The following is a 15,908-nucleotide window of genomic DNA, read 5'->3' as shown; positions in this document are numbered from 1 at the left end:
TGGCATGTTTTATCTGTGTTAGATGCCTTCTGGGTTCTCTATTTTTGTCTTTACATCATCTTTTAACTTAATTCTAAGCTCTATCACCTCAAGGATGTATCTTCACTATTTATTTATTTGTTAACTCATGGATTCAATTAGTAGTTAACATTATAGTTTAGTATTAAGAATCCTGGCTCCGGAATCAAACTACCAGGGTTCAAGTCCTGGTTCAAGCCAGTTGCTCTTTAATAGATGTATAATTTAGGACAAGTTATTTTACATCTCTGTATCTTTTTTTTTTTTCATTTGTGAAATGGGAGTGATGATAGTTGTATTAGTTTCATGTTGTTGCTGTGGCAATTACCACATTCTTTGTGGCTTAACATTGCACACGTGTCATCTTAGAGTTCTGGAGATCAGGAATCTGAAATGGGTCTCACTGGGTTAACATCCAGTGTGGCAGGGCTACATTCCTTCTGGAGGCTTTAGGAGAGTCTGTTTCCTTACTGTCTCTGGCTGCTGGGGGTATCTGCATTCCTTGGTTCATGATCCCCTTTCATCTTTATTATCTTCCATCTTCTGTACCACTCTGACCTCTGTTTCTATCATCTCATCTCCTCCAACCCTGACCCTCCTGCCTCCTTCCTTTAAGAATCCTTGTATGATATTAGGCCCATCCAGATAATCCAGAATTATCTCCTCATTCCAAGATCTTTAACTTTATCACATCTGCCAAGTCCCTTTTGCCATAAATGGTAGCATATTCATAGATTCCAGGGTTTATGTTGTGGACATTTCAGGTATTATTCAGTCACACAACCATACTACCTCATTAGATTATTTTGAAGATAAAATGAGATATTTCACAGAAAGCACTGGTTGGCACTCAAAGATATTAGATATTGCTGTTGTTCCTCCCAGTGATGCCTGTGCCTATGGTTAGATTTAGTACCTAGAACAGAGTGAGTGCCCTGTGGATATCTGGGGACTATATGTGTCTGACCCCTAAAGTCTCAGTGGTGTTGCCTCCTAAGCATGAACTGCCTTTTCTCAATAGGAATAGAGTCACTCATCAAACTCCTCTTACTAGAGTCCTCTCTGGGGTTCCACTTTGTTCAGACCCATCTCTTTGGGAATCTGAATCCTAAAGCTCCAGTCTATTCCAGGGGTCTTAATTGTCTCTGAATTACTCAAAAGTTCTGGGTCACAAAAGACACACCTGATAAAAAACTGTCACCCAAAATATACAAAGAACTCTTACAATTCAGCAATAAGAAAACTACCAATTTAAGAATGGGCCAAAGGCTTTAACAGACACTTCACCAAAGAAGATGTATAGATGGCAAATAAACATAAGAAAAGATGTTTTATCATGGGCCTTGCGGGAAATGCAAGTTAAAACAACAATGAGGGGACTTCCATGGTGGTCCAGTGGTTAAGACTCCGAGCTTCCACTGCAGAGGGCATGGGTTCAGTCCCTGGTCAGGGAACTAGAATCCAGCATGCCTCACAGACAAAAACAAACAAACAAACAAACCCAAACAGCATCAAAACAACAATGAGATACCATTACATACCTATTAGAATGGCCAAAATCCAGGACACTGATCATCCCATGTACTGTAGAGAATGCAGAGCAACAGTAGCTCTCATTCATTGTTGATGGGAATGCAAAATGGCAGGGCTACTTTGGAAGACTTTGATGATTTCTTATAAAACTCCACACACTCTTATCATAGAATCTAGCAGTTACATTCCTTGTTCTTTACTCAAAGAAGCTGAAAACTTATATCCTACAGAAACCTGCACATGAATGTTTATAGCAGCTTTGTTCACAATTGCCAAAAACTTGGAAGCAATCACCATGTCCTTCTGTAGATGAGTGGATAAATAAACTGGGACATTCAGATAATTGAATATTATTCAGCACTAAAAATAAATGAACTGTCAAGTCACAAAAAGATATGGGAAAATCTAAAATACATATTACTAAGTCAAAGAAACCAGTGTAAAACAACGGACTTTTAATCCCAAAGAAGATTCTATTTATAAGAGATTGTCCACCGGGAAACAGTAGAAGAAGGATCCCTAAGACTCTCTCCTCTTGTCTGGCTTCAGGAGATGGGCTCAAAGACAAAGAAAGAATGGGGACAAGAGCCTTACAGACAACGTGACACCTGTGTGTAGTCACTTAGTCCCTTGTGGAGAGAGGGAGACTTTGCTATTGATGTTGTCAGGCAGACTTGCTCATATCTGCATACACTGTAGCAGCCACAGTTGGGAGATGTGAAGCTGCTCTCAGAGCATGTGGCAGGGCCAGAGATTCCTTCCCTGTGTGCAATGTACAGATCTATGAATGAGGTCCCTGGGTGAGGCGACTCTAGGTAGGGCTGAGGGACAGGGGACTTAGCCCCAGAAAAGAAACTTGAGTTCCTTAATTTTCCCCTCTTGGCCCTGGTCGCCCCATCTGAAAAAGGTGGGCGGATTGAAGATCTTGTGCAAATCCTAGCAGCAATCAACAGCAGTGATTCTATAATTAAATAAATAGTTATGCCACAGCATATTTAAATAAATACTTCTCAGATGATTCATGTGAAGATCATCTGAACCAAGTGTAACTCTTAAATTTTGACTCAGTCCGTGGAGATGTCTGGGTCATGTCCTCTCATTTATGTTTGTTCATATTAACATTGGAGGAACTCTTGGGGATCCTGAGTTCTGCCTCTTATCCACATTCTAGTTTTGCTGTAACCAGCTGACCCCTTGGGACCTTAAGAGGCTCCAAAGTTCCTAGGATGGAGGAGAAAGATGTATGCACTGATGATTATGGGATATTTCCCAAGCAACAGAGAAGTAAAGTGTTTTAGTGGTCACTATGGTTGCAGAAAAAGAGGACCAGTGGCTCACACTCCTGAGGCTGAAGGAGGATTTAATTAGCTTCCCTGATGGGACCACAAAGGACATGACCTTGGAAACCGGAGATGACCCTAGAGCGCATGACCTATAGGGAAGAGTCAACCTTTTGGATGGTTTCTGGGACCATGACTTTGAGGGGAACATGAAGGGTCTAGGGTGAAATGGATAGTCCTAATAGTTGGGCTAATATTCTACTGCAAGAAGAAAAAAAAAATCAAGCCAGGTAGGTAAGAGAGGAAGTGGCCCCTTGGGGCCCAGGGTGGGGATCAGGGAGAAATTGGAAGGATGGAGGAACAGGGGAAGGGCTACATGAGCCAAGTTCTGGGGTTAAGTCCAGACTCTGTGTGTTTGGGCTGCTACAACCAGCTGAGTGTTTCTGGGGTGTGGAATGAAGGGGAGGCAGTAACATGATGGGGTGGGCTGGAGAGCTGGGCAGTGGCAGACCAGGGAAGCCCTTATGGACCAGGCAAGGTGTTTGAACTTGACCCTTTGAGGGTCCTGGGAGGGCGAGTCTTGCAGGGTATCAGGCGGGGACATCCACGGTTCATCGAAGGTTCATTGCCCTTGTTCTCTGTCCGCAGGTGTCCCTCTGTCTCCTTATTTCCACGGCAGCCGCAGGCTCTTCACTCAAGGAATTGTCACTTCAAGCCGAGAACAAGCAGAACAACAAATTCTCAAGGGAAATCTGTGCTTTGCCCAAAGTGTTGCTTGCAGAGTGGGAGGAAAGAAACTTGACATTGAGATATTTGGGACTTTGGGGACAAACAGTGTATTCCGCATGTTGCTGCAGGGGATCTGGGCGTCCCCTTCTTGCTTAATTACATCCTGCATGTTTTCGTGGAAAATGCCGAGGTCACAGCAAGTCTGAGGCTGCACAACTCCAACTAACCCTGAGGATGCTATACCCCCTCCCTAGATAGTAACTCTCAGAAGCAAAGTAGACTCCATTGCAGTCTAACCAAGGGCTTCAGGAAAACAAAGAGAATAAAGGGGGAGAAAGAAACTCCTCTTGCTTAGTCTTGCTGGACACAGTGGGTGTGGCCACAACAGAATCTGTAGAGGTGGCCTGAGCCCCACGTGTCCAAATGTGTTCTGATGAGTGACTGTGAGGGAGGTAGCACTGAGTCCTCATCAGGCGCCTCTGTTTCAGGCCATTTGTCCAATGATGAGCTGTGTGACTTTGAGCAAGTCTCATTCTCTTTCTTGACCTCAGTGTTCCTGTCGGAGGAATGAGACAATGAGCCAGACATTCTCTTTTTGCTCTAAAATGCCATATATAATCACTGGAAGTGTTTTCCTTGAAGTCTGAGTCCTTCCGCCCATTTTATCTTAAATACTTTGTGATGGTGCTTATTATTTATAACCAGCTATTTCCAAAGAGGATTTGAGTCAGCTTACCATATGAGATGTGGTCAAGATGGAGTCATTAAAAGGCAATTAATGATCAAATGTCATTTGATAGGTGGCAGTGATGGGGTGAAAAATACACCAGAAACCTAGGATGAAAATAGCTTTTTTAGGGAAGTACCAAAGAAGAGTTTTGAGTTGCCTGGCTGCCTGAGAGAAAGAAAACCCCATCCAATGCTCAGAAGGAGCCCTTCATGATTGGGGAGTGGGTGTTTGCTGGCACCTACATAAGAGGTGCAGCGAGCATTTTAAAATACCAGTCACCAACAACACTTATATAAAGATGCAAGATACTGAAGTTACTCTACTTGTGGCTTTATTTTTGCTCTCATAGAGTCCTCTCTCCTTTGGCAGAAATGAACAGCTGTGTCTCACAAACTGATGAAGGTTTATAGAACTAAAGTCTGCGTTGAGCATTTTTTAGAAGGTGGGAGAAACAAGCAGGGTCTCCTCTCTGTAGGGGTGGATGTAAAGCATGTGCCTTCTTTCCAGAGGTGCTGACTCCCTAGCTCTGGGGCACCCACACTGCGTGTGAGCTTGGAGACTCTTCTGGTCCAGCTTTCCTAACATGCCTCATAGTCTGAAGATAGATGCTCCTCTCCCCACTCTAAGCGGCTCCCTTACCAGCCCCTCCAGGGAGCCAGCACCAGACTTCTGAACCACTCTTCTCTCCCACTGACCTAGAAATGCCTTTCTGTGGGTTTTGAGAGTCTGCCTTTCCTCTTCTGAAGCAAGCTGAGAAAATGTCACCTACTGAGTGGATCTTCTGCACAGCAACCTGTTGAAACCAGAGAAAATAAAAACTTAGCTTGAAAATGAGCAAGTTTTATGTTCTGCGATGGCTGCATCAGAAGCCCATGTCTGCTGTCTGAACTCTGGCAGAGAGAGAAAGCCATCCTTCAAATGCCTGTGATTCCAACTCTGCATAAATTTTGGGAGCTGCCCTGGGAACTGAGGAGTCCGGGACCAGCTCTCTTTCCACTGCATGTGCAGGTGGCTGACATTAAGGGTAATATAAGGTACTCGGGCGCTTGGACACCAGCTTGGTGGAAGCATTATGTATGTGTATGTGTTTAACTTCAGGCTGGAAATCATGGTAAATGAAGAGCTCAGAACTTCAGCTGTATATCCATTTTTACTACTGTAAGACTTTTAAAGATGCGAGGGTTCGCCTCAGTCTAATCAGCTGCACACAGGATGGAGGCTCAACTGAGAGGCTTTGGTGATCCCACAAGCAGCAGAAAAATCAGAGAGGCTGCAGCCCTGGGCAGATTCTAACTAGGAAAGCCCTAGAACATGAATCTCCCTTGCTATTCCTCCTAATCTCCTCCTGTTTACTGAAATCTTCCACTCCCATCCTTAAAGCACTAATTCCTTTTCTGTCTATACTAATCCTGATTCACATTCTTATCTTCATTCCTCTTTGAAATTCCTCTTGAGTCCTCAAACCAGTAGTTAACTATAGGATTGTAATCAGGGCAGCTCAAGGCTTGTGGAACCTTAGAAAAGGTTAAGGTTCACTTCACCTTCACTCTTTCAAGGGAAGGGATTCCTTAGAAAGTATCTCTCACTGGTGGCCCTCCACTTCTGCTTGAACACTGCTGGTGATGGAATACTCACTACCTTGTGTACTATGTACTACTCAGGAACTTGTGCTCTGGAACTAAATGGGTTGGTTTGAAATCTACTCTGCTGCTTACTCATTGGTTGTTGTTGTTGTTGTTTTTTTTTTGGCAGTTTTTGCAACCTCTCTGAGGGCCTTCATCCAAAAATGGAGTTACTAATAGTATCTAGTTAGGGCTTCCCTAATAGCTCAGTTGGTAAAGAATCTGCCTGCAATGCAGGAGACCCTGGTTCAATTCCAGGGTTGGGAAGATGCACTGGAGAAGGGATAGGCTACCCATTCCAGTATTCTTGGGCTTCCCTTGTGGCTCAGCTGGTAAAGAATCCGCCTGCCATGTGGGAGACGTGGGTTCTATTCCTGGGTTGGGAAGATCCCTGGAGAAGGGAAAGGCTACCCACTCCAGTATTCTGGCCTGGAGAATTCCATGGACTGTAAAGTCCATGGGGTCACAAAGAGTTGGACACGACTGAGTGACTTTCACTTTCACTTTCAGGGTTGTTGGCCTAGTCTTGGGTTTTGACCAAGGTTGTGCCTTTCAGAGGCTAGCATTTATAAAAGTTTCTTTCAGAGAAATTTTGTCTTTTCACTTTTAAAGAAGTCAAGGTTTAGAGTTACCTAAATTGTGAAATAAAACCCACATACATGGCTGTGATAAATAGTGATAAATAATCTGCTTGCCAGCACAGGAGATGAGGGTTTGATCCCTGGGTCAGGAAGATCCCCTGGAGAAGAGAATGGCAACCCGCTCCAGTATTCATGCCTGGAGAATCCCATGGACCATGAGCCTGGTGGGCTACAGTCCATAGGGTCACAAAGAGTCAGATGGGACTGAGCAACTAACACTTTCACTCTTTTCACTTCACCAGGCTGGTCATCTGAGGGCGGAGGCTTGGGTCTAAGTCCTACTGATGACCAGTTGTATGATGCTGCCTGAGTTTCTGGACCTGTGTTTTCCCCACTGTCACGTGGGTGTATTGACCTGAATGGCCATGGAGGTTCCTTCTACTCTAGAGTTCTGTGTTTTAAGTGGCCCATTAGTTTTCATGGTGAACTGGCAGAGATTCTAAGTGTGAGACTCAGATAGCAGTGGGAGGAAAGGGGTTTCTGAGTGGAGAGGCTTATGCTTTTCGGTTGCCCTCAGATCACACCATCTGGGCTGCAGGAAGTAGACAGCAGTTTTCCATGGTTCTGAAAGAATCCTTTCTTCCTCTAACATCCTGTTTATTAGCTACAGTGCTGTATTTTGAAGGCCCTAAAAGCCCCATAAAGCAATGATTTGGGGTGAGGCAGTTGAGGAATGCAGTGACTTTAAGAGCGTATTGGTAGTATTTCATGAAAATAAATCAACTTTTACCTTTTATGGGAACAAACATTTTCAAGTGGGAGAATTGTGGTTTTCCCCTGCTCTACTCTAATTCTTAGAAAAGTCCTGCAAAAATGGTACCCAGTAGAGTCCTTTGTGCATTCCTGCCTCTTGGCTTCACTGTTGAAGTCTTTGTAGGATGGTTTTACTTTTGTTAAGTGACAGTGTTTAAATGTTGATCCGTGTCAACAGAACACTGAAGCCATCAATGCATAATTGCATTAATATTAATTCTCATTTCAATGAGAAAGCTGCTTTGTAATCACTTGTTATTTAACCTCGACTGGAACCTTTCCAGGAAAAAAGAGGACCAGTTGGCAGATCTGAGCCATTGTGCTATCTCTCCATGTAGGGAAAGAACAGGAGAGAATGGCAAGCCTTTCCACCACACAGTGTGGTACTGGGCATACATCAAGATTTTCGTCAAAAAAAAGGGAGATTGGTGCTTTTTGCTGGATGTAAGAATCTAGACCTAAGCCAACTCAGGGGGAAATGTAGAGAAGTTATTTGTTGAGTATAGTTAGGAGATCCTGACTCAAGACAGATGAACCCTGGGGTGACTCGCATTTCGATGCACTTCCTGATGCAGTGATGTGTGTGGCAAAGTTTTCTCTTGGAGAAAGTCACTTCGTCTTGGGGTTGGGAACAAGGTGTCTTCCAATGGGGGAAGCGTCCCTCACAGATCCATACAGTGATCAAGGAGGGAATGAGGACCACGGCCTGAGGTCTCCCAGTTGGTGCCAGAAAACTGCTGTTTTGCACATCTCGCCATAGGAACACGGCTAACTGGGGAGGTGAATACTGTGGAAATCTAGGTACAGCAGGGAGCTTGTAGGAAAGAGTGTTTCTCATCATCCAGAATCTCAAAGCCTGGCCTGTTCCTTCAGGTGGTGAGACATTTAGGCTGTATCTGTATTTTACTTCATTCCTTTGTGATTAAGTTGCCAATGGTGTTGCCTTGACTCTGATCAAGGAGATCTCCTGACTTGTTTTTCTTCCAGGAGAAGCCCCAGGAGCTCAGATTGTCTCAAGAGCAGCAGAGGCCAAGGCTCTTGTTGTTAGAGCACCTGGCGAGCCTGGGTCAGCATCTTAAATTCCAGGCAAGTGACTGCTGACTCAGCCTGCCTCTCCTTGCAGCTTGGAGAATAATTGATGCATCCTGGAAACTTATGGAAAATATTCTGATCTTGGAAAATTGATTTTATAGGTACTAATGTGAGATCTTTTAGTAAGTGAAGCATCACAATCATGGTGGTGTGAACCTTTAAAAATGATAGGATTTCCTTTTTCTTGTGTCTATAACCCAAGATGGGGCTTAGTTGAAAACGCTTTTGCATGTGGATGGGAACTGGGGTGGACCATGACTGTGTGAGACTAGGCTTCTTAGGGAACAAGTGGGAACTGGGTTTCAGAACTCTTCCCTGAATTTGAGTTGGGGTAACTCTGTCATTTCTAAAGAGGTCAGGAACTTGATTTTTCTTCCATTGCTCTACTTCCCATGTGTTTTCTTTCTGAGGACAAGACAGAGCCCAGGTCTCTACCTCTGCCTCCCTCCCATCTTCCCATATTCTTCGGAGTCTTTATGGTCCTTACTTTTTCACTGGTAAGTGTCTACTCCTCTCTGAAAGCAACCAGCTTTCTTTGGCCATCAGGGACTTCCTGGGTGGCACTAGTGGTAAAGAAAGCCCGTGCCAGTGCAGGAGACATAAGACACCAGGGTTTGATCCCTGGGTCGGGAAGATCTTCTGGAGGAGGGCATGGCAACCCACTCTAGTATTCTTGCCTGGAGAATCCCACGGACAGAGGAACCTAGAAGGCTACAGTCCATAGGGTTGCACAGAGTTGGACACAACTGAAGCCACTTAGCTCACATGCAGGCATAGCTCCTCCCCTCCCCTCCCATCATTATCACTGTCTCTGCTCTTTGCATGCTGAGTCTTTGGACGGGAGACCTGAGAGGGTAGGATGATGTTTGGGGCTTCAGAGGTTCTTTCTTTCTACAAGCCAAAGCTGAGTTAACATCCAAGAACCTTCCTCTTGAGGGACTGGGTACTTGCTCCCAGCTGCCCTCTGGGAAGAAAGGCCAAGATGCTATCGATAGCATCCTCTCAGGGGTCTCTGGAAAAGAGCAAGCAAAGCCACTCTCCATCATGCTGAGTTCAACTGGCTATCCAGCAGGCATTCCCTGAGGGGCCAACATGTGCCAGGCCTTGGGCTTCGTGGCCATGAACCCACCATGCTTCCTACTTTCAGGTTCTCAGCCTCTTTAACATGTCAGGATACCCACAGGGAAAACTGCCTTATCTAAGACCTAGGATTAGCGTCTGCCACAATTACTTCACAGCAGGGCATCCATACCTGTTTTGATGAATGATTCAATGAAAGAAGTGCCAAATGGCTACTAGGAAGGAATTTCCAGGAGGAAAAGTGCTCTGAGATCTGGGGAAGTCAACAGAGAATGTTTGGTGATTGGATAGCCCTGCAAGACCTGCAGGGGATGAGCAGACCGAGGAGATGGGGAGGGCTTTCCTGGCCAGAGAGGACTGACCCCAAGGCTGGGAGGAACAGGGAAGAACAGAAAGGGAGCTGGATATATATGTATACAAACATATATACATATTTCTTTTAAAAACTTCTTTAGTTTTTTTCCTCATTTTACTCTTTTCAACCCATTTTTGCTACGCTCCCCGCCCACCCCCCCCCCCCCCCCCCGCATACTCTCTGATTTCCTCTTTGATACTGCGTTTTTTTAAAAACAGGCTGGGGAAGTACTGCATTTTAAAGCCTCTCTTGCCTGCCAAGCTGTGCTCCCAAGTCCTCTAAGCTCCACATGCAGCCAGAATAACTTGAGGATGAAGCTCATTAATAATGTGCATGAGAAATCACATCTCTCCAGGAGGCCAGGAGAGGGGGAGACTCTCCCCCTGTCATCAAGCTTTCAGAAATGGAGCTCACAAATAGGACACCCCGTCCCCACTGCCTGAAGGGCTGGGGCTGTCCACACAGGTGTCCTGGGGGGACATTTCTTGGGTGAAATTTCTCCATCCGAGTAGGGCCTCAACCATAAGAACTTGCTCTCCCTAAGCGTCATTGCTTCCTGGCCCAGCATCTTCATAGATATTTCCAGTTGGAGGAGGGGGATTTCCAATGGCATGTCACTTAGTATGAGCACACCCATTAGTTATAATTAAACAGGCTGCTACAGTGATGACAAATAAATGTAGCACCAAAAGGACTGTGTGGATATTCAGAGCCAGAATGGTAGCCTTCAGATGACAAATCCACCAGGCTTTCCAGCTCTGGAGGGGGCTCAGGAGAGGGATGTCTTCTCCTGGGTGGATGACCTCACATTCTTAAAAGGCAATGCTTCCTGAGAACAGCTGTATCTTGAGTCTGTTTCGGACAACATCCTCAAGCCCTGGGACTCTGGGAGCATCTCCTTACTTTTTCTAATATTTGTGAGCCATTTCCCCCTCTGCTTCTTTCTGAATGTATTTGCATCATCCATCTCTGACTTTTTTCTAGGAGGTAAGGAGGCCTGCTGTTCACAGTAGAATTTCCCTGTGATCGGCCACCATCAGTGCCCACACGCCTGCAGGGTCCCAAGGAAGAGCCCATGTGGACACCTCAGCCCTTAACGCTGGACCACTTTTGGTGGTCTCACCAACCAGCCATCATCAGGTGAGGCTAAATCCCATCTTGTGTGCTTGTGGTGAACATATTATTTCATGGCTACCCACCTGGCTATTTGCTTTTATGTTTAAGAAGGCTGTGTTGTTATGCCTTTGATATCCCCTAGGCTCCACGTAGGCAGTGTCTCACTAGGCTTCTTAAAATGTGGACACAAAATATGGGGGATGGGGGAGAGTAGCAAAACCTTAACACAGAATAAATTGGGAGAGGAATGATGGATGACGGGAAGGTTCCCTGGGCAGACGGCAGGGAATCAAAAGGAAAGGCTGTTATTTGTAATAATATGCGTCAATACAGAATGGGCGTGACTGTGTGTTAGTTGTTGTGCTGGTCTTTTGCATGAGGGCAGCATGGGGAGACAGTTGAGAGCACGACCATCATCATTCGGCGCTTGATGGCCTGGCTTTGAAGCCAGTTAGCTTTGCTGCTAACTTGGTAGGCTGACCTTAAGCAAGTAGCTTACCTTTGCTGTGCCTTAGATCCTGCATCTGTAAAATGGGGCCTAATAGTGTTGCCTCCCTCCTGGGATTGCTGTGACAACTAAGTGATATGATTTATGTGAAGCATACAGAATAGGATTTGTATCTTGTGAATGTTAGTGAGTTTTGTCACCTCAGGACGTCCCCATCTTTAGGCATCATTATCTTCACAATTTTGCTAGAATCATACACCCATGTATTTACTTGATATTTAAAGACTATGTAAATTTTTAAAAAATTATGGATATAACATATTGAAAAGTGTGAAAAGCATAAATCAAGAAATCATCATGAAATGTCAAGAAGCAGAACAGGGCAAGGGCCTTGGACACTCTTCTCATGCTCCTTGACTGCTTCGCCAGAGGTACCCCTGTTCTGATTCTCACACTTTTTTTTTTTTAAATTTCTTTTTTTTTTCATTTATTTTTATTAGTTGGAGGCTAATTACTTTACAATATTGCAGTGGTTTTTGTCATACATTGACATGAATCAGCCACGGATTTACATGTGTTCCCCATCCCGATCCCCCCTCCCACCTCCCTCTCTACCCGATCCCTCTGGGTCTTCCCAGTGCACCAGGCCCGAGCACTTGTCTCATGCATCCAACCTAGGCTGGTGATCTGTTTCACCCTAGATAATATACATGTTTCGATGCTGTTCTCTCGAAACATCCCACCCTCGCCTTCTCCCACAGTGACTCTCACACTCTTCTGTTTAGTTTGCTCATTACACATATGGAATCAGAGGATGTGCATGTGTTTGTGTGTGTCTGATTTCTTTTTTTTATTAATTAATTTTTGGGGCTGTGCTAAGGCTTCGTTGTTACGGGCTTTTTCTAATTGCAGCAAGCGGGTGCTTCTCTAGTTGCAGTGCGCGGGCTTGTCGTCGCAGCGGCCTCTCGGTTGCAGAGCATGGGCTCTAGACCTTGGGCTCAGTAGTTGCGGTGAACGGGCTTAGTTGCCTCGAAGCATGTGGAATCTTCCTGGGCCAGAGATCGAACCTGTGTCCCCGGCATTGGCAAGCATGCCCTCAACCAGTGGACCACCAGGGAAGCCCTGTGTGTGTCTGAATTCTGTAATTCAGTGTGGTGTTTGAGAGCATGGCTCTGTGATTGCGTGCAACTGGGGATCTTTCATTTTCCTTACTGTGTAGGATCCCATTGCGTGATTACAGCACCATTATGTATTTATTCTGCTGTTACTATTTATTTATTTATTTATTCTGCTGTTTGTGAAAGCTTTGTGTTGTTTCCAGTTTCTACTGCAAATAATGGTAGTATTAACATCTTTGTACATGCTTATTAAAACACCTGTATGCTGAACATATATTTAGGAGTATAATTGCTGGGTTATGCACTGTGACATTCAGTTGCAGGAGATAGTGTCAAATCGGCTTTCCAATGGTTGTGCCATTTCATCTGTTTTGTAATCTTTTTATTGATTTGTAGAAATTCTTTATATATTCTGTATACAAGCTCATTTGTCCCTTTGTCAGTAACATGTATTGCAAATACCTTTTGTGATCTGTGTAAACTTAAATGTTAGGTTTATCTTAAGATAAAAACTTAAGGTTTATCTTAAGTATCTTTGTGAAATTGAATTTGATATTGTTTTGTACTAAAAGATGTATGTATATTAGATCAAAGTTTGCCCCTGCTCCAACTAAAATAATTTTCTCTACTCCTCATGGTATGCTTTATCATTCTTTAGGAAACATCGATTATTTCATTTAGTCCTCACAAAGAACCTATTAGGTAGGTACCACGGTAACCCTTGTCTTCTAGGTTTGGCATTGGAGGCAGAGAAGTGTCAACATTTACCCAAAGACACAGCTGACATGAGGATCAGGTGTAACTGCTTGCAGAACTCATATTGTTTCTATCATGTCACTGATCAGCAGGCTATTTTATCATCTCTTATACGCCCTGAATCCTCGAGAGACCCACTGTATTTCCACAGAGTCCTGAGTGCAGTGAGGCCCTCAGCAAACATTTGGGGGTAAATGAATAGATGGATGGATAGATGAATACGTGGATGAATGAGTTGGTAGATGGGTGAATGGATGAATGGAAGGATGGATGATGTCGAGAGTCAGTGTTTTCACAAAATCTCCCTGCCCAGGGAGGAGTCCATTCTCAGGCCAGGCCCTGCCATCACCCCACAGCAGCCGTGCCATGGCCCTTCCCTCCTCAATGGCCTTCGAGGGGAGAGATAAGGACAGAACTGGAGCTGAGGTGAGGATGTGGCAGGCCCAGCCTTGCCTTTGCTGGGGAGAAGTGTGATCACATCTTTATCAACGTAGGGGCCCTTTTAAGAACTCTTGCTCACAGAGGAAGCAGACACTCATTGTCTGCCTGCTCTGATGGGTTGTTATACCAGCTCTGTCTACATATCCAGACTTGGGATGTGGGCTTTCCTCTGGGGTGCCTTTCATGCCACAGATGGGGGACCATTCTTTGCTCTGTATCTAGGAAGACAATGGGCAGATTCAAGAATTGGTTCCGTGTCCTTGAGACCCGTTGCATTTGATCTTGCTTCACTCACGCTTTCATTTGCGCAGCAGAATTTGCCCTTGTTCACTTGAACATTTTCTAGCTTTGTCCCAGGAGCTGATCTGGGTGTTTCTGTATAAAGGATGGTAAATTGGATTCTGTCTAAAGAGCACAGATGAGGATCCCACAGGGAGAGCTCTGCTAGAGATTGGGATGGGGTGATGATGAGCATCACTGTTCCTAGTTTGAACTCTCTCTTGAGGCATTTGTTGAAACTTTGCTCATACTAAGTAGCTACCAGAACCTTTTCCCATTCTGAGGGCTGGTGACATGCTGTTCTGGACTCTTTCTGAGCACTTGCCTAGGAAAGTGCTTGTTGTATTTAATAAATTGTGTTGATTTATTGCCTTTATTGAACTGCCAAAGTCCTCTGTATTATCAGAGGTGATGGCCTTCTTAGGAAAACATGGAAGGTCTCTTCATTAGCATCCACTTTTCTATGAGGCTTTGGAGGGTGAAATACCGAGATGCACAGTGTTCATTCTGGTGATATATTGAGCACCATCAGGGTGAACAATGGCTTCCGTATAAATCAGGTGGAAGGAAAGAATCGAGGCCATTTGCTACAGGCTTGCAGGAGTTTTGTGATGAAACGAGCAGGCTACTTTTCTTTCCTTCGGTGATGACAAGCTCCTCTCTTAATTTTCCACAAGGGAGTAGCAGCAGGCAGAAGGAGCTCTTTGGGGAGAAGCACACCTCCGCAGTCAGATCGGTCTATGATGTTTCAGCGCATCCCACTTAAGGCTTGTGCTGTGACAGCAGGTGAATCACTTGGCACCATTGTGCCTGCACTTCTTGTCTGTGTTAGTTGGTGCCCTGACCCTCACAGTGACAATAAGCTTCCTTTGTATCCCTCTGCTTCTTGCCCCAGATCCAGCTCAGTCTGAGACTGGCTCTGAGGCTTCCTGTGTGCATCAGGCCCCAAGTTTCAGGGAGAAGCCCAGATGAGCCTGAGAGAGATGCCAAGAACCTCAGGGGGCAATGACGCTTGACACGCCCATCACTTTCCTAGGACCTGCCTTAGGCTTCTATCTTCTTTCAGGAGAAATCTTGTAGAGTCTGGTGCCTGCTTTCACCTCCTTACAGAGGATGCTGTGGGCTTAGGAGCACCATCCCCAGAGCTTTAGATCCTGACAACTGCAGATCCTTCTGTCTTTCTCATGGATGTGTCTGTCAAGCACTCAAAGCTCTGTGGATCTTTTCCACATCTGGCTAGAAGCACTTATTGCTCCTTGTACGCTTAGAGGAGAACACACTTCCACTCCAGGGGAACTCAGGCCAGCACCCGTGGGAACCAGAGACAGTTCTGAGTTTGAATCTAGCCAAGCTGTGTGACCTTGGGCAGATTACTTAGTTTCTCTGGGTTTCAGGCCCCTTATTTGCATGAGGGGGATAATAATGCCAAACTCAAAAGATTATTGCAAGGACTAAATGAGCCCATGTTTGCCAAGTGCTTAGCAGCGTCTGACACATAAAGCCTGTTCAAACAATGCCAGCTATGATTATTAGCGAAGTTTTCATAAATGCTCGTTAAGCGGGGGCTACTTATAGCTGTAGCCAGCTATGTGCCCTGTTAATTGTAGGCTCTAAGAGCAAAAATGGTGAGTGAAACTGAGATGCCCCTGCCTGCAAGGAACTTCAGTTCAGTTCAGTTATTCAGTTATGTCCAAATCTTTGTGACCCCATGGACTGCAGCACACCAGGCCTCCCTGTCCATCACCAACTCCTGGAGTTTACTCAAACACATGTCCATTGAGTCAGTGATGCCATCCAACCATCTCATCCTCTGTCGTCCCCTTCTCCTCCTGCCTTCAATCTTTCCCAGCATCAGGGTCTTTTCCAATGAGTCAGTTCTTCATATTAGGTGGCCAGAGTATTGGAGTTTCAGCTTCA

At 45.1% G+C, this 15,908-nt stretch overlaps 1 long non-coding RNA gene across 1 annotated transcript in view; it reads left to right on the top strand.

Annotated features, from left to right (window-relative positions):
* Nucleotides 1-8,414: 8,414 nt before the first annotated feature.
* Nucleotides 8,415-15,908, top strand: part of LOC122703193 — a 33,540-nt gene continuing 26,046 nt past the window's right edge. The window contains exons 1-2 of the long non-coding RNA XR_006343412.1: nucleotides 8,415-8,895; nucleotides 10,818-10,973. This is a non-coding gene — a long non-coding RNA (uncharacterized LOC122703193). The remainder of the gene's footprint in view (nucleotides 8,896-10,817; nucleotides 10,974-15,908) is intronic.

This window comes from Cervus elaphus, chromosome 11 (genome assembly GCF_910594005.1).
Source record: "Cervus elaphus chromosome 11, mCerEla1.1, whole genome shotgun sequence".
NCBI lineage: Eukaryota > Metazoa > Chordata > Mammalia > Artiodactyla > Cervidae > Cervus > Cervus elaphus.
The sequence above is the reverse complement of the archived record's forward strand: the minus strand, read 5'-3'. Positions and strand labels throughout refer to the sequence as shown.